Here is a 27,647-nt window from a genome sequence, read left to right as displayed (position 1 = left end):
TTTGAAAACTGATAGAGGAAATTCGGAAGTATGAAATATATTTTTTAAATTGTTGCTGAAATCTTAATGCTTTGTACGTATTTAGTGCCACTAACATGTATAGACTGTAATTCATTGTTTAAGTATTTGATTATTTGTGATATTTGCACAATTAAGAAAATCTTAATCATAGTGCAACATTTTACGGGATTATTTTTTGATTTTTCAAAAATATGAATGGCCACTAATTCAAAAAGTGGGTCACTGACCTATTTTTTAAGTGAAAAACAACACTACAATCGTAGGTCTATAACCCACAATAGATGGTTTTTCATTATCATCAGTGATTTTTTTCACTCTGAGTAAACGTCACCCTTAAGTGACAAAAATCAAGTCATAAATGCATGTTAGGACAATTTTGCTTTGTTAATCAGAAAATTTTAGACACAGGCAATTGATGTTCATTGTAAGGTAGTAGCATTTACAGTATACCCGTGGCGAACCTCGCCCTAAACCCCTATACGACCTTGAATGTTGTGTTTAGGGCTGATCAAATTACATTTTACGGATTATATATTAACTGTGTGGTAAGTCAAAATTTACTGTTCATTAATTTTGATCGCTACTTTAGCACTTTTGTTTATAATTCAAGCGTATGCAAGCGCATCTGAATTATTAAATACTTTTCATAGTTCAAGAAAATTTAGATGTCTGGGTTTATTATTACAATATCAAATGTTCGGCAAATAGCGGCAGTGACCTATTTTTTTCTGAAGGTAGATCCATAAGTTTAAAAAGGATTCTTTTATATTCATATTTATTTTTAAATACTTTCTTTTTTTTTAAATACCTTTTTTCCTGAAACATTGCTATGCTAAAGTTTATGAAAAATACATCAAAAAAGGTGGCCGTTCTCAAACTAGGTCATTTTTTAGAATTATGAACATTCATTTTATAAGGTACTATAGTAAGCAGTCATCTTTATTTCCTGTATGCCGATACTAGCAGAAACATGCAAAATGATACCATTTGGAAATTCTACGTAAATTTATGCGTACTTTTCATTTATTCATTCACGAAGCTTTGGTAAGCAATATTCACCACAACGATACCTGGTTTTAAAGCATGAAAGCTTTCATATAAATCGTCGACTTTTTCACTCCCAGTACAGGTTCTTTCAAAACAATATGAATAAAACATTTCGTGCTTTCTCTAAGTTATAACTTAATAAATTCGTATTTAATAGCATTGTTTATTATGTTCCGATATTCGATTTTCAGCATGTTTTCAAGTTGTATTAATGCCACGATGTGTATATAACTCGTTGTGTAATTCGATTAAAATGTAAATATGCAAGGGGCGCAACTCAAGTTCCTCGCTAGATAGCGCCACCACATCACCGAGTTTTCGTAATGAAATCCGCCAAGGATTTATGGGGAGCAAAGTGGACCGAAAACCCTTGGGTAGTCAAGATGGTATTTTGTATACAACACAAAAAAACCACCGTACCTTTGCATGTTTGTAACCCTGTAAGATTTTATTTTTTTTAAATTATGTATCAAACCACCAGAGTTTCATAATTTAGCTTATGTTATTACAATTACCATAACATTTCTCTGTCCCGATGCACGTACACCATTATGTGAATCAATGTCATTTTATGGCATTACAGTATCAATTTGTCAATATATTAAGAAACAATGAAAACTAAATGAAAATGATGAAGTTTTTTTCATTAACTTGCCAAATGTTTACTTGGTTTGGAATTTTGTGAATTGTTTCAAAACCCTTTCATAATTAAGCTTATGTTATTACAATTACCATAACATACGTTTCTCTGTCACGATGCACGTACACCATTATGTGAATCAATGTCATTCTATGGCATTACAGTATCAATTAGTCAATATATTAAGAAACAATGAAAACTAAATGAAAATGATGAAGTTTTTTTTCATTAACTTGCCAAATGTTTACTTGGTTTGGAATTTTGTGAATTGTTTCAAAACCCTTTCATAATTAAGCGTATGTTATTACAATTACCATAACATACGTTTCTCTGTCCCGATGCACGTACACCATTATGTGAATCAATGTCATTCTATGGCGTTACAGTATCAATTAGTCAATATATTAAGAAACAATGAAAACTAAATGAAAATGATGAAGGTTTTTTTCATTAACTTGCCAAATGTTTACTTGGTTTGGAATTTTGTGAATTGTTTTAAAACCCATTCACAATTGCTGTACAATTAATGAAAATAGTTAAGCAAGTACCAAGACTTAGGAGCGTCTAAGAAATGTACACAAGCATTCGGGTAAGGCGTTAATTTCATCTGTCCATAATTATATCACCATGATATTTGTTGAAAAAGAAGAGTCTTAAAATACATTATTGCCTTTGTTCTCACCTTGTCGTTAAAAGCAGTTGTATGTCTGTTAGTTTAGTACTAGTATTTGCCAGAAAATGCAACATGCTCTTATGTATCTCCAAATATCATTTTTCCCATGACGGTTGTTACTTGGTTTAAGAGTTAATCTGGAGTTGTTATTAACACATATCTGATACATTGACATGTCAGACTCTATTATTGTAATCTTATGAGGGTTAAAAAATTGTATAGGATTTAACATTTCTTTGACTTTTGGACCAAGTTTGAAAACTTTCAAATTATTTGATTCTGGGTGCTATGTTTTTTTCCTCCATTTAAGTCAAAAGATCTTACTATTTGCTACTTTTTGTGACAGAAATCAGATTTAAGGGGTTTTGATATACCTTGTGATCTAAATGTTATACTCCAATTGTGGTTTAACAAGTTTGAATAAAGGCGTCGTAAACCAATATGACTGAAATGATTTCTACAATAAAAAGGATCCTATTTTCCATTGTAAAGTGATCTTAAATCAACGCACCACAAAAATATTGGAGACCTTGTAATTAATTTAAGCCGATGGCCATTTTTGCATTCCATTAGGCCTCTAAGATTTTGCAAAGTCGTAATAGTTTTGTGAAAATATTATGTTACTTCAGATTGTACGTGTCAGAGCTGCCGCATGCTTGTAAATTGTAAAATCGGAATGAGGAGAACCCGTTTGCATTTCGTTACCACATATGCTGATTCTGAACACAATTTCGTTTTAGAGTTATAATTCAACGTGCTCTTTGAACGGCGCCTCATGATATTGTGTATTTTATTTTTGTATATTATCATATCTAAAGTTCATACTATGTTGTCTATCTAGTTTCTATTGAATTTGAAAAGGAAATTTGGCTTACCTTTTTTTAAGTAACAAGTTCTGTCACACTTCTAATTAATAATCATAATGATTTCTTATAACCTATAAGCATGTTTAAACAGCTCGAAAAGAGAGTTTTGCAGTATTTTATCAGATTAACCAACTAGCAATATTTTCAGTCATTAACCTTCATATGGCCAAATGCTTTACGAAATAAACTTCAATTGAGAACATTGGAATATCATTGGAATATCATTGCGTCTGATTTGACGGACCTTAAAATTTCAATGAAAAAAAAACACTGACAGTCATATTCCCCCAAATGCGTATTACTGCTTACATAGTTCAAAATCTTACATATAGCTCAATAATGGTTAACCTCTGCAGTTCAGATTACCCTATGTTAACATTGTTGAAGATATTCCCAGGTGTTTTCTAACGTGTGTCTCAATCTACTGTCAATTCATTCGAAGTGATGACAACAACTCTGAAATCCGAATTGATAGCGTATTATAGTCGCTGTGTGTACCAGTTTTTAATCACTTTGTACAGAGAATTTTGCACGGTGTCATTCCGATAATCAAGTGGCTTTATTATGAGTTCTTCTTTGTGCACCGTGTTTAACTATCAAAACACCAGCAATGTCGATTATTATAACCTTGTATCTGATTGGCTAATTGATACAATTTCATTGAAAAATATGCTCAATGAGAAGCAAATAAGTCCCGCCCCTCACATTCCATTCATGTGTATGTTGTAGTTGGTAAATAATAAAATAATTTATTGTTACGAGCATCGGGTGGTAAAACAAAGCCGTACATCACTTTAACAGATGTGTTTTAGCTTTGTTTTAATAACCTAAGTAAGTTATTTGAAGCCAAATATTTATGCTATCAACCATACCTCAACATTATTAAAATACCGACTCGGGTGTCAGGTTATCACACGCTGACACATATGTAATGCCGGGTGGCATTTATTTTTACACCATTAAAAGTTATGAAAGATAACACTATTAAACATTCCCTGGGAAGCTCATTTTTTAACAAGACAGTAATCAATGTCTCTCAATAACAAACACTGCAGATTTGGGTGGCTTGTTTAAAAAAACGAAGAATGCATTTTTTTCATCGTGTGTAATGAACTACCAGTTTGTTTTTTAACATTTACAGCTTTTAGATAAACAACAGATCTGATTTTTCAATGAAAAACCCCACTGATCCGACAATTATCGACGCGTCATTGGTCCATAAAAAATACGGTATTAAAACTAAAACGGAAAATAGAAAACTAAAACGCTGTTGAGGCAGGCTTTAGCAAATGTTTTATCCTTCATTAAAGTCTAAAAATCTTACTTTTTGCTTCATTTAATGACAGATTCTGATCTAACGGGTTTTGATATAATATTTTGTTATCTAAATGTTATAGAAAATATACTACAATTGAGGGCATTAGAATATTCTTCCTTCTGATTTAGACGGACATTAACATTTCAATGAAAAAAACCCTGTCATTCACTCCAAAGCTTGTTACAGTTGACAGAGTCCACAATCTTACATATACCTCAATAATTGTTAACCTCTGCAGTTAAGATTATCCTTATGTTAACATTGTTGAATATATTCCCAGGTGTTTTCCGACATGTTCCTCGATCTCATGTTAAGGTTATTCAATTCATTCAAAACGATTGCAATAAAACGGAAATCGGCAACTTATTGATGCAAAAAAATAAAATAAGATAGAAAAAGTACATAATGACGGGAGAATCCTAGTCCTAAAAAGTCCTTTAACTTGGAAAATGAAAAAAAAACTTACCTTGGTTATCACGGTAAAAGGTTTGTCAATGATCCGAATTGACAGCGTATCATAGTCGCTGTTTCTACAAGTCTACAAAAACTTTGAAAGAAGAATTTTACACAATTTCATCCGGATATTCTACTAACTTTATCCCCTCTATCGGAGCAATTGTTATGGCCTCATCCTTACACTGTATGCTACTATTAAGTACACCGGCAAATGTCAATCAACATAGCCTTATCTCTGATTGGCTAGATACTACTGGTAGCATTTCGTTAAAAAATATGCTCAGTGAGAAAAATAGCTTCCGACCCTCACACTAAATTTACCTGTATGTTGCAGTTAACAAAAAATTGAGCAATTTATTGTTCCGAGCTCGAGCGTTGGGTTGTAAAACAAGGCCGAAAATTACTTTAACAGAGATATTTAACTTTGTTTAATAATTCTAATACCGTTGCGTGATGCTAAACATTTTTGCGTTTTAACATACTTCAACGTGTCAAGAACCGATGCAGGTGTCAGGTCATACCCTTGGTGCATCGTCTGTCTTTTAACTCAATTGATTTAGCATGTTTGCCAGATTGTAGAACACTGCCTTTTTTAAAAGCTTGCGTATTCGTTGATAACGTATAACTCATTGTTATCAAATACCCGGAAATCACTAAACGATACGATTATCTAACAAGTCTCTTTGAGGTTGTTACAAATCTGCTGATAAGATGATAAGAAATGCTAACGGCTTGTTGTTAAACACTCTTAACTACCTTAAAGATAAATTGGTTCATGTTCACTTGATTTGATATATAATGAGGTAAGATTTATCACCTTTCGGAGAGAGGTATAAGGGGATAATGCCTAAAAATTGAAATTGAAAATCATCTTTTGAAATTGAAACGCTGAGGAGTTCGTTGAGTGTTTATTCATGCTTTCAATATTAATATGATTACCCGCAAATTCAAAGCATAAAAATCAATGTAATTATTACCTACCATATCAACTAACAACAGTTTTATCTACAATGCTGATAAATATTGCCTTTAGTCCGCACTCTTTTTATAAATCAACCAAACAAATAAGTAACTATCCAGTTTGCTATGTAAAAATGATGAGGATTTAAACCCCATCTGTCAATGATTAATCATCTGGATAGTAAAGGTAGCATCGTTACTCAAGATTTTGTTTCGTCATTGCAGGAAGATCTAATCAATGTTTGTTTTTAATTGAAATGCGGAATCATTTATTTCCTGGGGGCCATTTTTATGGATTGTAGATTTTGTTGCTTCTTCAGGGGGAAGTCATTTCGTAGATGCATCGATTTATTCTCAGAAGGAAAAACATAATCTTGTTTGTCGAGGATATAAATTTGTTGGTGAGTGTAAATTCGTGGGTGAGGGTTTCCCAAGAATTCCACAATAATTGAGCCACCACGAGTTCACATGATTCCACAGAGTGCAATTACATACTGTGTGATAACATGATTATATGTTTCTATTATAAAAAAAAAAATACTTAGGTACAGTTTCCATATAATATTATATCTTTTGTTGCTTAAACACGTGTAGAAGTTACAAAGATGTTATTTGGATTTGATGAGAAAAATTGGACATCTCAAAGTCTCAGAGAACACGCAAAGAACTATTTGATAAGTCATATAAGTTGCTTTACAGTGTTCATGTACTTTCAATCATCGAAATATGCAACAAAACTTAGAAACTTAATAGATATATTGCGTTTACTGTTATAAACCCTTGACGTGCGTATATGTAAACGTGCTACACCCGGTAACCATGTGATGGACTGTATGGAGATGTGTTTGTCCACTCAGTAAGCCAGGATATTACATGTATATGTACTTATTTATTTCTATCTATTGCTAATGTCTCCTAATTTGTACTTCAAGAAAGATATACACCAGTTTTCCTTTCTAATTTTATATGCACATGTTCTTTTGTGAACCAATGTATATCATACGCAAACATCATGAGTCATATTAATGCAATTATCGACGTCTGTATCTTTATGTTATTAACCATAAGAAATTATCTTCCAAAATCAAACATTATAGTTTAAAGAGAAAAACAATCTTTTTAATATTTTTTTTGGGAGATGGGGGGGGGGGGTACAATGTAATATTTTTTATAAGAATAGATTCTATAGATTCCACTTTTTTTAAACTGCAAAAGTGAATTTATTCGAAACAAATTTCCACATTTAATTATGAATAAGCTATTTGTCTCTCCTATTAATTCATTGTTTTAATAACCGTCCAATACCACTAAACAGTGAAGTGTTATTCTCTGTTCCTGCTAAATATGATGATTTTATGATAATGCCCAAATGAGCCAATATGAATTTATCATTAATCATCTTTGTTAAAACATCCTTAAAAATATGACAGTGTTTTATAGAAATAGTTTTAAGTATAATGGAAATTATGTTGCTTACATTAGATTATTACTTGAAGTTTTGAATATCTCTGTTAGTTAATTGAAAAATAGTTTTTAACATAATGTGAGCATCGCTATGTTACATAACACCGAAATTGCAGATCAAAAAACCCGTGTGTTGAAAATGACACTGACCATAAGCTTTTCACCGTGACTCTCCGAAGAAAAATGTCAAGTATCAACTATTTTCAACCAGCTTCATCCATATCAGTTTTTTAACTTGATAAATGAAAACAGGGATCATCCAAAAAAAATCGAAATTCAACATACTGAGAATGAATTCTTATACGCATGAATTTGTAGGACTGTTTACATATCACATTCATAATTCAGAAATGTATTAAATTACTGTCCTTTTAAAACTAGTTCCCCTCTTTTGCACCAGAATCTCAATATGTATGCCTATTGTAAATATCAATTTCAATAATGGTCTCATGTAGCATACGTGTAAAATAGAATTGATCGTAATTGAAATAATTTACAAATATATATGAGTACATCTGAATCCATTCCTGTAGTTTAGATGATTAGATGCATGGCTCGAAGGTACTTTTTATTGTTTCATTGGTTTGATTTTTGATGATTAAATAGGCAAGTTAAAGGGACTTGGACACGATTTTACTTGAAATTTTAAATTTTATTTTTCCATTTTCAATGTTTATATTGATAAATATAGAAGTTTATACTGCTATGTCAAAATTTGAAACTCAAATATCAATCATAATCAAGATACAGAGTTCATAATTCTTTGTTTTGTAAACAAAGCTCAAATATTGTCATTTTTTACATATGTGTTGTATTGGTGTAAGTTTCAATTAAATGTATCTTTCTTTTGTTGATACAATAGTATTTATGAAGATATTGAATTAGTTTAACTTGTTTTTACATGTCATTTTGTCTAAGAAATGGTATCTCTACATTACATTTTTTGTAAACAGCTATAAGACTCGAGCTTTGTTTACATAACAATCAATTCTTACCTCTGTATTTGCTTGTAGCTTGGCTTTAACATTCAATATTTGGGTTAATCATTTAAAATGGACCTATAAACCATTTCGTACATAAAAAATTAAAATAAAATGTTTGATCTAAAATCGTGTCCAAGTCCCTTTAAAGATATTATATATTAATATATAAATTTCAAATTAATTAATATACAAGTTTACTATTATATTACCGACAAAGGTGTTGTATAAAAGCCATAAGTTTGTTGTAAGACATTTATTCAACTTTGCGAACACAATAATTCAGAAATAAGTTCAATCTTTAAACAAAAAAAAAGATATTTGACTCGAGCATAATTGTCTATTACATTGTAAAGAAAAATCACCTTTATTGACTAACATTCTTCCAGTTCAAAGCATGACATTCAGAAATAATTTCAATCTTTAAACAACCAAAAAAACATACTTGACTCGGGCATAATTGTTTTTTACATTGTAAAGAAAAATCATCTTCATTGACTTACATTCTTCCAGTTCAAAGCATGACATAAAAGTAGTTAAAATATATCATCATTATACTTTGGTTGATGATTGATATTTCACCAATTCATTTTCCTCTTCAGCATCTTGGCGGTTATTTTTATATTTGTTTCTCCATTTATATAGTTGAATGACCACAAATATACTGCTTATTGACAAACAGACTCCAAAAAATGGCAGAAGTTGTAACCCCTGGTCAATGCTTTCATTTCCCTTATCGGTATATTTGTTTTTTTCAATGATTGTTTCATTCAATATGTTAGCCGTGGTAGATTGGAAGTAGCGTGTGCTTTCTGTTCTTCTTTGAATTCCTATATAGCTTATACCATTATTGTGAGTTTTGTTGATTTCTTCCGTTCTATATCAAAATACACATGAATCAAATGAAACAAACAAGAATCGTTTGTTGTTAAAACTTAAGAAAGAAATATGATATATGAAATATTTCCAAAAGAGGAAGACATTAAATTTATTCAATCTTAAGTTGAAATTTTTGTATCGCAAATACATTCATATCTGCTGATTGAAACTTTTTTTTATTACTTATATATCGTTTTTCAAAATAAATGAATGTTGTATAATAAGCATAAAGATAGTGCAATGAACGAAATTACCTTCTCCTGATAAAAAAAAGTTTATTATAGTATAGTATGCTTTCTACTGTTTTAATAGGTCCTAGTATCATTTTTTAAAACCATACCCGAAAATTATAGGAAACATAATCATGAAGTATAGAATCTTGAAACCTGAACGTGTCTTGTTCATGATATTCTAAAGAAAATAAAAACATCTTTTTAAAAACACGTGTTTTGAGATACCAAAATTGTACAACTGTTTAAAAATATTTCTCGTTTAAACACTTTTATAAACTTTATTGATACTTTTTGTGGTTAGAGCTATTTTTATAACATATAACAATGTGAATTAGAAATCGGAGTACGAAATAATTATTGTATAAATTAACTTACCTGAACACAAATTATTCAACGATGGTTGCTCCCTAATGAATTAAAATATAGCAACAATTTCAACAAAGGGTGTTATGCTTGCATACAGTTCTGCCTTCAGTACACCTTCTCAGATATAAATATCCCATCAATAGCCAATCAGGTTAGAACACAGTGTGCTATATGAAAAAATAAGGCACGCAGCTTCAGGTCTCCTCCAACCTGTTGACAGACGCCTGTCTGTCATCGCAAGCTGTTGATACATTTGGCGTGAATTGAAAGAATTCTTAACGTAAGGTCTTGTAGCATATTTTACATTTGCAAGAAGATATCATCACCCATGTAATAGACATGTCCAGGGTAGAGAGAGGCAATAATAGCGTGGTACTATTTTAAATCTCGATCGCATTTCAAGTTTATTCTGCGTTTATTTATATTTGGATTTAAACTTTTAATGTGCAGGTCGTCTGTTTATTTCCGCACAATTACATGCAGTGACAAAAGGGTCTTTTAACTGAAGAAAATGTGTCTCGGGGGATGAATCATTAATTTGGAAAAGGCAGTTCTTGGTTTTGGCCTATTGTCGGTGTAACGACGAAAAGTGACTCCTGTAGAATATTGACAAAGGCTTATTTTTCTACGTAGCAAATGATCAACTCGGTTGTAAAATTCTTTATTTACATCGTAAATATTATAGTTTTATGGTAATTTATCTTCCTGTGTGTTGTAAAAAAAAGTTGACCCCGTAGAATTTTGGCTAAATTTTATTACATACTCTATGTTAACTTGTCCATGTTAACTTTAGGTCCAATATATTTTTCTCTAGGGTAGATACGGGAATGGGGTTGGGGAATTACATTTTCTGCTTGATACATATATTTTAGGAAAATATATTTTTCTTCCTATTAGTTTGTTTGGATAATCGCTTGAGTACGCTATTCTGATCACTTGTTATTGACTATCATCATTTTCTCATTCCGTTTTTTTTTTAAATTTTTTTAATTAAATAATATTAGTCATATATAGTTTAATTTAATAACAAAGTAAAATGAATATAAAATGTTTTATTATCCTTACGTCTTGACAATAGAAGAGAAAGTTGTACATTAGATAACAATTGAATGTTAATAAAGGATAAATGAAATAGGCACGAATCTAAAAAATAATTAAAAAGTAGAGGGAGAGAAAATAATTTACAATTATAACCTACATTTACATTGTCACACCATGACTGAATAGGAATGATATCAATCTGAATGAATAGAATCTCACCTTCATTGTATGCATAAACTAATACTAGTACTCTTATCTTAATACACAACATATTATAATTGGAGGTGATTTCAATTTAGTAATGAATAAAGACTTAGACTCCATGAATTATAAACATCTGAATAACCCAAAAGCAAGAATAGAAGTTTTGAAATTAATGGAGACATTTAATCTTGTGGACATATTTCGGGAAAATGATGCAAATTTTAAAAGATACACATGGAGAAGGAAAAGTCCTATAAAACAAGTCAGATTAGATGTTTTCCATTATATGAAACTCTAACAAATAGAGTACCACATGTTAAATTTGACATCATTCCCCAGTAATTCTTGAATTTAAAGTAAATGAATTTATGAATGGGAAAGGCTTTTGGAAATTCAAAAATTCCCTATTAGTTGATACAACATATATTAACTCTATAAAAAAATAATTAGGGAAGTAAAAAGACAATATGTGTGTCCTATATACAATATAGATAATTTAGATAATATAAGAAATGAAGACATCTAATTTATAATTGATGATCAACTTTTTATAGATATTCTTCTTACTGAAATAAGGGGGCAAATCCATTTCATACTCTGCTTTTAAGAAAAAAAATCAAATGAAAGAGAAAAGGAATTAGAAAATGAGATTACATGTCTTGAGCAGAACTTTACGGAAAACTCCTTAGATTTATTATCGAACAAACAAGATGAGCTTCTCAACGTAAGAAAAAAAAGATTAAAAGGTCAATGTATCAGGTCAAAGTCTAAATGGATTGACGAGGGAGAAAAGCCGTCCAAATATTTCATTAACCTAGAGACTAGGGACTACATAAGTAAACAAATACCAAATATTGAAAAAGATGATGGGTCGGTTATTTTTTATCAAATGTAAATATTAAAAGAAACTAAATCTTTTTATGAACACTTGTATAAGAAAAGAGAAATTATAAATGAAGAAAGTTTCCATGAAAAGTTAAAAAAAAATTAAGTGTCCTAAGCTTAATAGAGAAGAGTCAAATACCATTGAAGGTCTTTTAACTGATACAGAAATTCTGAATTTCCTTAAGAAAATGAAAAATGACAAAGGTCCTGGCCCTGATGGAAGATACTAATGATACCAAAGCTAAATCATTTGATACTAGCATTACCCAACCCAAAAACTGAATACCTAAAAACTTTTGAACATGATATTTTTCATTTCCTATGGGGCTGTAAAGTTCATAAAGTAAAGAAAAATACAACCATACAAGATTACAATCATGGGGGTCTCAAAATGGTTGATTATGGAAATTTTATCACAGCACTCAAAGCTATTTGGATGAGAAGACTTATTAAAATTGATACAAAATGAGTAAAGCTTTTAGAATCAATTTTGAAAATTAGCATCTCTGAAATATGGAGAAATAGTCCTGATTATTCGTACCTTCTATGTAAAAATTTAGAAAATTCTTTTTTGAAAGAAGTGCTCCTCAGCTCGTTAAAAATAATTGAACAAACGCCACTTAGTAAACCCCAAATTATAAATGATAATATATGGCACAATCCCAAAATCACTATAGACAATAAATCAATATTTATCAAAAGTTATGTTAATAAAGGATTTATTTTTGTTAGTGATCTGCTTAATATAGATGGAACATTTAGAAACTTTGATGAATTGAAACACATTAATCCAAAGACAAATTTCATAGAGTATGCAAGTTTAAGAACTGCAATTACAACCAGACTGCATACACAAGATATACACTTACCAAACCTACAGAACAGATTACAATATGGACCAATTGTCCTTAATCATACTAGTATTCTATTGTTTATTAATACTTGTGAAGGTTGTAAACCAATGTACAACATACTATTAGACAAAAAAAGAGAAATATGGACATCGATATCAAAATGGAGAGAAAAGGGTTTCAACTATTCACAAACTTCTTGGAATAGAATTTTTTAACTCCCTTTTAAGTGTACACAGAAACCAAAACTACATTGGCTGCAATATCAAATACTTCATAGGATTGTCCCTACAAATAAATATTTTTTTTGATATAAAAAAGCAGAATCTGCTGTTTGCACCTTTTGTAAAAAAAAAAGATGAAGAAAGTATTAGTCATTTATGTTATGAATGTAATATAGTAAAAGAATTGTGGTGTAATGTTGAAGAGTGGATTTTTACACAGTTTGAAATCTCGATTACACCTGATATTCAACAAGTTCTTTTTGGAAAATAAAAAAATAAAGAAAGTTATAAATTTTTTAACCTGATAACTCTTATTGTGAAGCAATATATTTTTTCATGTAAATATAAAAGTAATCCGACACCAAATATGCATACCTTGAAAAAGGTAATAACAGAAAGAATCTTAACTGAAAAATATTTGCTGTTGAAAAGATGTAATTATAAGGAATACAAAAGCCACTGGCAGAATATCTTTGAAAGATTGTAGTTAAAGAGATAAGTTTAATTTGTCTGTTTTTTTGTTTTTTTCATCGTTGTGAACCCTCATATCATTTCATTTGTTTTCAGTATAGCATAGTATATACTTGTATTGTAATCCACCTGCATAATCTCTCTCTCTCTCTCTCTCTCTCTCTCTCTCTCTCTCTCTCTCTCAAAATCAGCTTCACTTCATATGAAATATACAAAACTGTACTATTAAGTAGAAATAGTCTAAAGATTATGTAATATGTTTATATAAATGTTCCAATCATTATTATGTTATATATGTACATATGTTGTGAAATGAAAAACCCAATAAAAAAAAGTAAAAAAAAAAAAAGAACTAATACTAGTAAAATGTACAAGTCAAAGGAATATTATTTATTATGGATGCATGCTACCAAATAGCATAGCTATGTTGGGCCAACGTTGGAACACAGTAAATGACTTTTTGGGTAAACTACGTTGACCTAGTATTTATTTGCTCATCAGCCTAACGTTAGATCGACAGGTACATGTATGCCCAACGTTCGGCCACCTGGTCAACTTGAGGCAAACATTTTGGACCGACGTTCAAATGATTAGCAATAAAACATCTGGCCAACACATTTTGACAAGTTTGCCCATAGAAGAATGATTGCGTTGGTTCAGCCGGCTAGCCAAAATTGGCCCAACATGATTACATTTTAGTCTATTAATTTAATATTTTACCAACAACACATATTTTGGTCCAAAGGAATAAGGTCTTTTATAAAAAAAAAAAGAAAAAAAATATAAATATATTGAATTTACACTTTTCATTTTTTTTTCATTTATTTGAAGCATAACAATTCAAGAATGGCATTTATAGCATTATTTCATTTGTATGTGCTTGTCGGTTTTTTGTAAACAAAGTTGTATGTTGCAACCACTATTGAAATAAAACCACTATTGAAATAAATTATTTCAATAATGGTTGGGAATGCATTTCATTAGAAAAATCGCTTTGACACCACTATTGAAATAAAACCACTATTGAAATAAATTATTTCAATAGTGGTTGGGGATGTATTTCATTTGAAGAATCACATTGTAACCACTATTGAAATAAATTATTTAAATATTGTTCCGGGATGTAATCCATTTTAAAAATCAATTTACAGACACTGTTGAAGAACATATTCTATTAAAATTATTTTTCAATCGTGGCTTAGAATGAATATCTTTATAAGTATTACTTTGAAAATTTATATTTTTTTCTTTACGTTTCTCTTTCTACAGACATATCATGTTCTATGAATATTGTATATTACATGTATTTAAATGATAGTGAACATATTGTCAATTGCCAAAACTTCTATTCAAACCCCCTGTATAATGAATCATTATTTATTGATAAATATTATTATAAATATTACTATTGAGATAAATTATTTCAATAGTGGTTAGGGATGTACGTCATTACGACAACTATTTGAATATATTATTTCAATAGTGGTTAAGGATGCGTTTCATTTCAACCACTATTGAAATAAATTATTTCAATAGAGGTTAGGGATACCTTTCATTTCAACCACTATTTAAAAAAGTATTTCAATAGTGATTGATGATGCATATCAGTTTTATGTCTATTATTATGTCTATTTGTAGCACTTTCCTTTCTGCTAGGGGAATTTTTTTCAGATATGAAGTATGTCTTATGATATGATAAATTCCTTTTCAATCATGATTTACCTTTATATGGTCATGCTTTCCATACCACCTGCCATCTGGAACTGACAGTGCTATACGCAAACGGAATAATAGGCATAAAAATGACATGCATCCCTACCACTTTTGAAATAGTTTATTTCAATAGTAGTTGTAATGAAACGGATCCTTAACCACTATTTAAATAAATTATTTTAATAGTGGTTGTAATGAAACGCCTCCCTAACCACTATTGAAATAACTTATTTCAATAGTGGTTGTAATGAAACGCCTCCCTAACCACTATTGAAATAACTTATTTCAATAGTGGTTGTAATGAATCGCCTCCCTAACCACTATTGAAATAACTTATTTCAATAGTGGTTGTAATGAAACGCCTCCCTAACCACTATTGAAATAACTTATTTCAATAGCGGTTGTAATGAATCGCCTCCCTAACCACTATTGAAATAACTTATTTCAATAGTGGTTGTAATGAAACGCGTCCTTAACCACTATTGAAATAATTTATTTCAATAGTGGTTATAAAGAAATGCATTCCCTACCACTATTGAAATTATTTATTTCAATAGTGGTTTTATTTAGATAGTCAGGTTACTAAGTGATCCTAATAATAAAATACATCCTCAACCGCTATTTAAATTACTTATCTTTCTCTCACAGATAGATAGATAGATAGATAGATAGATAGATAGATAGATAGATAGATAGATAGATAGATAGATAGATAGATAGATAGATATATATATATATATATATATATATATATATATATATATATATATATATATATATATATATATATATATATATATATATATATATATATATATATAATGAAATAACAATTATATATAATTTATAAAAAAAAATATCGAATAACTATTTGCAAATTGATACTAGAAATGAAGTACATCCACGACCTATACAAAAAAAATATCATAAATGTGATGTGTAAAATGAAATTTATTGCCAATACTGCACAGTTATTCTTGTACTGAAATACATCTATACAATTACGATTATCATAATGTATTTCAATAAAGATTATTATAATGATATATGTTATATAATATTTTAAATGGTGTTTGTATTTCAAAAGTGGTTGCAAATTATTTCTCATGATAAGCTTCATAACCCACCACTATTGAAGTAATTTATTTCAACAGTGGTCGAATAAAACTCATTACCAACCACTATAAAAGTAATTTATTTCAATAGTGGTCGTAATAAAATTCATCATCAACCACTATTGAAATAATTTATTTCAATAGTGGTCGTAATAAACTTCATCACCAACCACTATTGAAATAATTTATTTCAATAGTGGTAGTAATAAAATTCATCACTAACCACTATTGAAATAATTTATTTCAATAGTGGTCGTAATAATCTTCATCATCAACCACTATTGAAATAATTTATCTTAATATTGATGTTTATAATTACATGTATCCTTAATTGATTTATCTTAATATACAGGGGGTTTGAGTTGAAGTTCCGGTAATTTCCAATGTGTTAATTCTTGTTCAAATAATTTACGATTTTCACATTATATATCAATACAAAGAAAAAGGTAAAGAAAAGAATATGAAAACAATTCTATACATCATTCTACGAGATTTTTTTATTTCTGCACAACAGTAAAATTCCGAAAAGAGGTACGTTAAATTGATAGTCTCGGTTATAATTACTGTAAAATATAAGTCTTCAATACCTTTATTGTGAATTTGAAATCAATCGTTTGTTCAAAAAAAAAAGCGTTTGCATTTCAATTTGCGTGAATTGGTTATATATATTTTTGCACACCCGTGAAAATTGTAACATTATACCATATTTCCTTTTAGTCTTAATTATTAATACCGTAAAATATGCAAGTATAATACCTACATTTTGTATCAGATATTGTTCGTTAGATAAAGTGTTTCTTGCGTTACAACAGTAATAACAAAGTAATATTTCTAAAAAGTTCATTCTCGTTTACAAAAAATAAATAAATAATTAAACATTAGTCTTTAAAAGTGTCTGTAAAGTGACTCTTAAAATGAAATGCATCCCCAACTGCTATTGATATAATTACTTCGATAGTAATTGTATTTCAATAGTGGTTGCAAAGTGATTCTTCAAATGCACTATTCCCCAACCACTATTGAAATAATTTATTTCAATAGTGGCTTTATTTCAATAGTGGTTGCAAAGTGATTTTTCTAATGAAATGCATTCCCAACCACTATTGAAATAATTTATTTCAATAGTGGTTTTATTTCAATAGTGGTTGCAATAGTTGTATCTGATAAGTTTTTAATAACACAAACTGATCATTAGACTAAGTGATAGCTGTTGCTTCTCGTCCTCGTCCTTTCCTTCTGTCCTTACTATTCTACCGGCTTCTTCTATCCGCAGTTAACCGGAACCTGTCTTTAGAAAAACCTGAAATATTTCCCTTTGTAGCAGATGCATCAAATCATCTGTTCTTCCGCATGGTAGCTGTCAAGCGAAAAGACGTATTTAGAATTCAAGGTTTTTTTTTGTAAAAGGTTCAGTTTCTTAAGTGGTTACTGTGGTTTATCCATGGAAATAAATGTTCATTGAAGTGCAATTTTTACTAACAGTTTGTAGTGATAGGGTCATTGGCCACGAATTAACGTATCCTTGAAACTGTGTTTTCACTTTAACCACGAAAATTGATTCCCTTGAATATTAAGGAAACCACAGTATTTTATCTTGCTTTAACAATAAATTCATGCAAATAGCTCAAAATGTATTGCGTCACATTCTCCTGTGCTGTTCAATTTCGAGCTTCACTATGAACCCGACCCTCTGTTGCCATAATTTTATTAAACTGTAACAGAGATAGATTTATGAGTTAAAATATTGCATAACATTTGAAAACATTGACAGCATATGCAGTGGTACATGAAATCCAATAGATACCAATAATCACCTGTAAGCAAAATAAGTGGCTAAAATGTAACTACTTTATATGCTTGCTGATTGCAGATGCATTAATATAATATCCATTCTATCATGTAAAGACTAAATTCACACTTTCAAGAAGAAGTTACAGCTAGTAGTTTTTCTCACTCATAAGATAAACATGCTCACTATCACTTTATGATAAAAACTTTTCATTTTCAAGAACAAATAACAAATTATCACCTGTCAAAATCATGGTTAACAATATACGTTTTAAAGTATAAATGACAATCATCAATACATTTTGTAAAAACCTCCCTTTATCAAAAAATTACTAAACAACTATAGCCGTTTGTTGAGGTCAATACATGGTTTTATAGACCTGATTAGAGAATATCGACCGAGGACGAAGTCCGAGGTTAATATACTCTCATTAGGTAGTGACCGATATCGAAAAGCTTTGACTGTTTTATAATAATAAGTCAAAAAAACTAATTCCTCTTTATTCTTGGTAACATAAAAACCTTGCTAGCAAAGTTATATTTTAAAAAACTGTATTATCATTTTCGTTTATTTGAAATATGGATAAGAGTCAATGTAAAAATTATACTGATATTATATTTTTAAAAATATACTGATATTCGCGAGTGGGCACAAGTCAAAAATGGCAATAATAACTCCGATTATTTGATTTTAAGCAGAGCTTGTGAGTGCAAATGTATGAAAAATTACAATTGATTAGACAATTGCAATTATTTTAAAAGCGGTTTTGTCAGGAAAATTCCTCATTTTAAGAGATATTTTAAAATCAGAAGTGCTCCCGTCGCGAAAGGTAAATTAAGTTTCATGCATGGCAGGAAACAGTAAGACGTGTTGCCATGTATGCGCCTTTTTGTGGAAAATTGTGCATGCTGTAAATCTAGGTCTTACGGGAAAATCATGAACGGAGAAGCAGATGCAATGGAATAAATGTTTGACAAGAAACCTTTAACCAGATGTACTTTTAATAATACCTAATTATGGCAGTGAGGTCAAAAAAATGCAGGAAAAAAACACAGAACACAAAATAAGTCTTCCAATTATCTATGTCATATTAATCTTTCAAATATTTTGTGGAAAACTCAGAATTAAAATTTTTTTTTTTTAGAAAATTCACTTTATAGTAAATCTGTGCCCGCAAATATAAACAAATTTTTATTCGATCCTTCATCCGAGCCCCTTACTAAGCATACAAGTAAACTATTATGTCAAATGTTATACGTTTTATAACAGGTACATAAAACTTATTGTTATACTGTCATGTTAAATACTGAAATCTGATTGGTTAAGACGCAGTTCATAATCCGTTCTATTACCCCCAGCGTTAGCAACGCACTTAGCAACGGGTAACATTACAAATTGTTACATGCGCAAAAATTATGCGCGTACGGTTCGCTGTAGAATTCACGTTATTCCTATATAAAAGCAGTAAAGTTTTCTTAAAAATTAAGACATTCAGTATAACAAAATAAATAGTGCCTGTTTGGGAGGATAACAGTTGAAATTGACACCTCTCGAAAACCATTGTCAACCTCCGCTTCGCGTCGGTTGACAATGGTTTTTTCTCGGGGTGTCAATTTCAACTGTTACCCTCCCAAACAGGCACTATTTATATAATGATGCCCAAATTAAATCATCATCGATGGCAGCAATTGTACAAAGTGAATCTGAATTGTGGCACAATAATAGAAAAATAAGAATAACTGGCATAAGTGCTCACAAAGTTTTTTTTCCGTTCTCTTAAACTATTAAATTATAACTTCTTGTAGTATGTGTCACTATACCTTACTACACCTACACTTATACTTTTTAAGACAATATGTCACAAAAAGGCGATTTAAATGTTTTGATGAATTGTTTATATCAATCTAATTGGTTAAATATTGTCATAGTTCACTGGTGGATATAAAATATCAGGCTTGTGAACCGTATTTTATGAGTTCGAATTTGCCTAAGACTTTTGTCTATATTTACTGCATTAAATGTTTTAAAACTATAAATTTTTTTATCCAGAATCGTTTATTTTTCCGCCTATTTGATTTCTTTACCTCTTACTTTCATGTTATCTATCATAATTAAAAATAGAGAAACTATTTCAAGGTGTCGGTAGCAGCCTTAAACAAAACTATTTGTGGCAAGCAAAAGAAATAAAAGAAGTAGAAGAAAACAACCTATCAAAAGCGCTTTCAAAAGTTTTGGGTTTTCCACTTTTCATATTCATTAATTGGACTGTTTATTTCTTCAGTGACAAATGGAAAGGTCTGCAGTATATTAAACTGGTGATCTTGTTCCTTTTCAACACTTGCTGACAACAATAAAATTGTAGTTTACCCTGATTATTTAGTGACTGCAAATTTGTATAAACTACTTGTCGCTAAGGATTTCCGATGATGATCTTGTCCTTAAATCGCGTTTATGAAAACATCAACTGCACATGCAAGCATACCATTTTTCTCATTTTCATAAAGATAACAGCAAGAGAGAAACGTTTAAATATTTTCATCAGCAGAATTAACAACATAATCACGGTACAATCTTCTTTTATTAACGAATCTTTTTTTTTGCCTCTTCATCTTAAGTCTTATATCTGGCTTTGTTTTGAACATTGAAAGAGAAACATATCGAGCAGGTAGATGATGTTCAATTTGCTAAAAAAAAAATGATTTGTACTAAGAATATGATACAAATCCGTCTTTAACGATTGTTTATATGTTCGTTTTCAAGACAGGTGTTATAAAAAGAACTTTACAATATTCATAATGGTATTATAAAATATTAAAAATGGAATGTTGCAAAATAGCGGGATGAAAAACAGGATGGAAAATGAAACAAAACTCATCCAAATATTTCGGTAACAAACCATGTACTTGATAACAGCTCAAGCAATTCAGAAACAATACTTCCATTGTTTACCCGTGCACATTTTTGAAAAATTATACAGTTTTAAGGTTTCTTTTTGGCATGCGAAGCTTTTATCTGCGTAGAATCATAAAAATGGATATTTTGTGATGGCAGACAAAACTTTAAACAACACTTTTTTTTCAAATTATAAAACCGCTTTGAATTATCAATCTGGCTGGTTAATAACAACTCGTCAATAATTCAAAATACTGTTTACAATTTCAAGCTAATAAATATTTTTCCAAATCGTTGGTTTATACACATGTCTAATTTCTGGTTTAATTTGACAACTAGTGTGTCTCTTTCCGTGCGTATTTCTGACCACTAAGAAATCATGTTTGTTTTAAAGATATAGCTTTAATGTGATAAGTATCGACTCATCTACGATCTTAATATTGTTAATGATCTTAATTGTTCAGTATTAGTTGAATTTTACTGATATGATGCTTTACCTGCAAGTTGATCACATGAACATGTCAAAGCGTTAATTTTTTCAACAGTTGTAGTAATGTTTCCAACCGACATCCAGAGCATATAAAGCTATTTTATGTGAAAAGCTAGTCATCATTTTCTAAAAAATAAAAATAAATAGAAATAAGAAATAATTCAACAAGTTGTACTCAATGTCTTTTTATACAAACACAAACGAGTATGAAATCTTATTTGTGGTAGCAAATGAGATGAATAGTTCCAAGAGAAGAGGGGTCTTCCAAACTATATATCGGAAGGCATATAAATGTCAGAGAGTTGCAAAGCTATGTGTAGATTAAAATGGATCAACACTTTGACAAAATATTGAAAAGAGTAATACAGGTCTTAATGGGTTTTTTTTACATACAGTTAAAATATTTGGTAGAAAACTTATAAGGTACATTTGATTTTTTTTTTTTAGAAATTCATATTATGTATAAAATAAGTTTTTTTTGTTTAATGTAACTTTGATTACTTAGAATTTTTAATATTGAAAACAAAAAGGGCTCAAAATGCAAGTCTCTCATCTTTTAATACTCGCCTCTTTAACCTATTTGGAAATGATATAATTATATTGGTAGATGCTAGTGAAAGGAAACAGGGATTGTTACATGAATAAATAGAGTAATATCATATTTACATATTAAATTTTACAAGACAGAATTATTTTGAAATAGTTAATATTTTTTTTAGAACGGCAATTCTAAATGATGCCATTTACAAATTGCACGATTAATTGTTCATAAATCTAATTTTAAATTCAAATTCTTACTTATTTAATACGTGTTGTGGTGTAAACTAAAACTATATTACTCTCTGTCCGATTGTAAGAGAAGCAAGTAAAAACGTTTTCATGGGCATTAAACTTAAATGAAATATCTAATGTTTATTATCGGCAATTGAATCTAACTATTACATGACAAATAAGCTTACCTACACTAAAAATCAATACGTGCTGTATGTGTGAAATATTATACAATAACCCCTCTTTTTTTTCGAGATAGGCTGAAGCCTACGCCGGCTTTAAAAAACGACAGAGTAACTGTATGTTTCAACGCCAGAATTATACCTGTGTCTGTACAATAAATTAGTTCAAAGAGAAAATTCAGCAGTTATTTACAAGTCTATTGGCCATGGACAAGTAAACTAAATGTGTAATCACCCACTTATATAGGTTACATCACAGCTGTGATTACTAACTCAGCTGTGGTTTCTCTAGTTTACCTGTATCCTTTTTTGTCTCCGGTCACCTTGCGAGAAAACGCTTAAAGAAGTTTGGTCTAATTTTGAAATCAAAAGCTAAGGCAATCGTGATTTTCAATTAAGTTTCAAATGAATACAGCAGAATAGATTTTATTGTTAAAAGGCTAGGGCATTAAATATTGCGCCATGCCAAGCTTGATTCAGTTAACACAACATGCAGTCATTTGTAATCCTATTAGAAGACAATTTTTCCACTCTTTCATCAGTATCAATGGAATATTGATATATGAGATTCCTTTTTAGGCACAAGAATGACTCACGCAGATTATTTGTCAAACTAGGTCTTTTTTCAAAGACTCTTAGATATATTTGTATTTACCTTTAATGTGAAAAAGTACTGACTGATACGTAAGACTTCTAATGTTAAACAATTGAACACTGCGTTGAAAGCGCCTTCCAAGTTACTCCATTACATAATTATCAATGATCTGTGCTAAAAATACTTGGACCTATCTATGTTCACAGCTTTGTAAGATTTTTGGTCCTACGTGCTGAATGAATTTACTCAAACTGACTAAAGAATTGAACGGCTGTGAAAGCAAAATACCAAATATCAAATACATGTGTATTACACACAAGGTCTTACACAAATGATTCTCGCCACATTCAAATCCTTTTCCCTTTGAGGAAAAAAAAGCCTTTGGCAAATATGGCGAAGCAAAGGTAGAGTTTGGTGTAATTGCTAATATGTTTCTTGCAATGTCTAAAGTGTTTCATAAATTTTAATTTCTGCTCCATATTATATTTTGATATCATCAGACATATCTGTTTTACACATGTTTAAGAGAGATTACTGGTTTCTAGTATTTAGACGTGATCAAATGTCTATGTTGGTTTAATGGTTATATAATGCTTGCAAATTTTACTCTGTTTGAAAAAGTTTAATTTCTACAATCTACATTACTTGAATGTTTTTGGCATCACTAGTTATCACTTAAAAGTATTTTAGAGAATATTTACTTTTTCTACATAGAGACGTGAATAAGTATACGATTATTTTTTGCTGAGACCTAGGAAAATCTAGAGAATACCAGGTTAATGACAACTAAACGAAAGCAGCTGGAAACCTCTTCGCCAAGCCAAAATATTACGTTAATCTGATTTCACCCGTCTGCATTTTTTGATTTTGTTTCTCATATCACAAAATAAATATATCTTATGTTTAAGCAACGTTAATTATCAGAGATCTGTTAAAACTAAAGGTATCTATCACTTCGCGTGGGGTATTTTTGCATGCCTAGTAAGCTCACATAAGTAACCATGGCGGTAGATAATGTATTTTGTCGAAGATGATATTGTATTTGTCAACTCGAGAAGGACTTTGTTGTTGATTAACTGTTTAGTCCAATCATTTTTTTGGTTAATACAATTAGTTCTGACATTGCATATCTATTTAGGGAAATATCGTACAATGATTTCGCTCAATACGATAGTTCAGTTAATTTGATCCTTGGGACCTTATTCGTCCTTGACCAGACACCTGGCGTTGCCTGTGCCACGTTATACAACCCAGATTTATCTCCTCCTCTACCTGGGGAGTAGCCCTTTTCCCTGTACAAAAAGAGGAGGCAAAATACCGGTTCCAGATACTACTTCTTTTATTCAAAGTATTTTAATTATGAAACATTCTGATTAAACTCCACAATACAATATAATGTATAATAAATAGCAATAAAGATTGATAACAAAAACTCTGAAAATAAAATATTATATTTACTTGAACCCCCTGAATCATTTTTGTTAACTTTTATTAAAAACGCGCAAGTATCTTAATATGATCTTACCTGTACAAAATGAAGAGACAAAAGACAGCTTCCAGTTGACTACTGGAAAGCTGCTTTCCCCGCACTTCCTTTTTATACGCACGGACACTGTACCTCAACACATGCGCTCAAGTCCATACCAATGTTCTGACGCACCGTTGTCACACCATAGCATTTTATTCAAAATTTCTGATCCGGCGCAGAGAAGTTCATCACTGGACGTAATTACCCACTTTCCTGTGAATAAAACAATTATTCGTTATATAGCCAATGTACTTTAACCAATTTCTGTAGTATTTCGTTATGATAGAATGTTAAATAAATTTCCATATTAAAATATTGGTTTTAAGCAAAATACGAAAACCAAAGCAAGTGACAGATATATCTAATTTGTGGAGTGAATGTCAGTGTGTGTTACTATTTCAATACAAAGTTTTAGTTATAAACAACCAAATGTTAACACAATCTCTGACTTTTAGTGTTACCTTCTCAGGTATTAAGTAGTAATGGTATAAAATGCATGAATGCATAGGAACGAACTTTATATGTTGAAATATACACAAAGCTCTCTTAAAATCCGCTAATTTGCCTGATGGAGATAAAAACAATAATCATGAATTAGTCGAATCCAAGACTTAAATGACTAAAAAATGTGGTATTTTTAATCAAAAATTAAGAAAATTTAAAAAGGATTTTACTTACATTCTTGTTTTGGTAGAGCATGTCACATGTGTAAAAAGAAATCTTGATACTGTCTCCAAAGATACCCCCCTTCCACTGAAAACTGAAGTTTTAGTGTATCTTACAACTGTCATTTTATTTAACATAAAACGTATTTAGAGAAACAAACATTGCAAACATTTCTCCTATGGCATGACATTAAAATGAATTAATTAATCAATTAATCAAAAACACTAAATCATACTAATATAATAATAGGTAATGTTTATACATAGATTTAAAGATGCGTGCATTTCACGCTTTGGAAGCATTTATTATAGTAATTGGAATAGTGAAAAATGTAGTATGCTATGAAAATACGATGCACACAATTGTTGTAGCATAAATAAGTATAAATAAGTGTAAATTCAAATGTAAAGTAACCATATATTAACAGTCCCGTGCTGTGACTAAAAAATGTATGTCTTTATCAATGTTTACAGCAAAAGTTTAAACATAAGGGTATAATGTATATCGAAGTTATCAATTTGTGCCGAAAAAATGTTAGAATTGTTGTCGGTTTTGACTTCTTGCATTAGTTGTAGAGTTTAACAGTTAGATATGACAGAAGGCACAATAAGACCTTATAACATAACAATTGAATCATGGTAGGGAAGTGTAAAGCAAAACCAACATCATTCAAAACTCAAAATAATTTATAACTAGAACCTATAAGTTACTTCTAATTGATTTTTTTTATCGAACTCAATACATGTTATTGTAAATAAATGCATCCCACATTACAGCATCATTTATCAACGTTTTTCAATTAAATCCTAAATCTTTAGGTGAACAATCGTGTTTCCTAGGCCGACCGCGAAAAAAGCAGGTCATAAAGGTTTCTAAAAGCACGATTCTAAAAAGTATGCTGAGAACATTATCGACTACCAATTAACCAATAAATTATATTACAAATCATGTACATTGAAGTGGCTAGGCAACGATTGGACGATTTGAACGCCAGGTTTATATTAACAAACCCGCCCCTTTTAATCTTATTAACATTTAAAGCCAGTGTACATGTGTGCATTTTTGTTGTTGTAAAGATTGCACTCCAACCATGTGAAAGTGTCCAATATGTCGTACTAGAGTAGGGCGGTCTAAAATAATTAGTATTTCTTAATTAAAGAAGAAATGTATCATTCTGTGTTATTTTTTCCCTTCTACACTTGCAGTATTGCCCAGTCTTAAATGCCCACAGACACACTTGTGTATTAAAGTACATTGTAACCCTCGTGATTGTTGTACAGACTGTTCCCCCGTCATGTGGAAGTGTCCAATATGTTTTCAATTCGTGAACAAAACTGCCTGTTTTTGGCTTTCATGGCAATCTCTGCTCTGCTAGTGTTGTTTACAGTACAGGATTATTTTCGACCCGTGTTGTTTTTGCCCTTCTATACACGCAAACAGTTTTGCCCCGTCTTGAATTCGCTTAAACATTCTCGTGTGTTAATGAGATAATTTTGGACATTGGAATTGCCCAGCGCACACTGGCAACGAGGGCAAAAGGGACGAAAATAGAACGGGTACGAATATTTATATGTATACAGAACATAACTGCCCAACCGAATTTAATTACCGGTAAATTAACTTTTTGATCCATTAAAATTAAATATAGTTATAATTATTGCAGTACTCTTGATATAATATTTATTCATTATGCCTGACATTCTTCTGTTACTAATAGTAAATCTCCCATATTCACATTTTAATAGTTCAGAACGATACATCTTACAGATGTATTTAAAATTATAATAGAACATATATCTGTAAAAGAGAAACGCAAAATAAATAATTATGAAATTCATGCTTTCGCTTCTGACCCCAGTCCTTGGTTGTTGATCTCTGGCTTTTTTTAATCACACAACAAAATCACATTTCATAAAATTTAGCAAGACTATTATAAAAAACAAGAACAAGTTTTACTTGAACAAATGAAACAAAAGTAATTCAATATTAGTTATTGTATCAGTACTCGACGGATGAACTAGATATTGCAACCATTTATAATTGTTTCTGGTATAGGGTGGGGATAATGTTTAATTGATGTTTAATGCTCATTACGATATCGTTTAACGTCTGAATTAATAATTTTTATATTGAATCAGAAGCATTTCAGTCAGTATTGATATTTTGTTTTGAAAAGAGAACTATAAGTGAAGTAAATATTTGTTATTGTCAACTGATTTTCTGCCTCCTTTTGTAGATCATTTAATATTTATTAATTTCAAGAGATATCAGCGCTTCTAATTAGTCAAATAATTTATATATATGATTCTTGCATCAAAAACATGAAA

General features: G+C 30.3%; 1 protein-coding gene and 1 long non-coding RNA gene across 2 annotated transcripts in view; both read right to left on the bottom strand.

The window, feature by feature from the left end:
* The window catches only part of LOC105340035 (BLOC-1-related complex subunit 5), a 122,547-nt gene that overhangs the window by 52,388 nt on the left and 42,512 nt on the right, over positions 1-27,647 (bottom strand). The window lies entirely within an intron of this gene.
* On the bottom strand, positions 8,757-10,300 carry LOC136271155 (uncharacterized). Its single transcript, XR_010709004.1, has 3 exons — positions 9,913-10,300; positions 9,645-9,715; positions 8,757-9,302 (listed from the first exon to the last, which is right to left on the bottom strand). It is a non-coding gene; the product is annotated as an uncharacterized lncRNA (long non-coding RNA).

Source organism: Magallana gigas, chromosome 9 (assembly GCF_963853765.1).
Source record: "Magallana gigas chromosome 9, xbMagGiga1.1, whole genome shotgun sequence".
Classification (NCBI taxonomy): Eukaryota; Metazoa; Mollusca; class Bivalvia; order Ostreida; family Ostreidae; genus Magallana; species Magallana gigas.
This window is presented reverse-complemented; position numbering and strand designations above follow the sequence as displayed.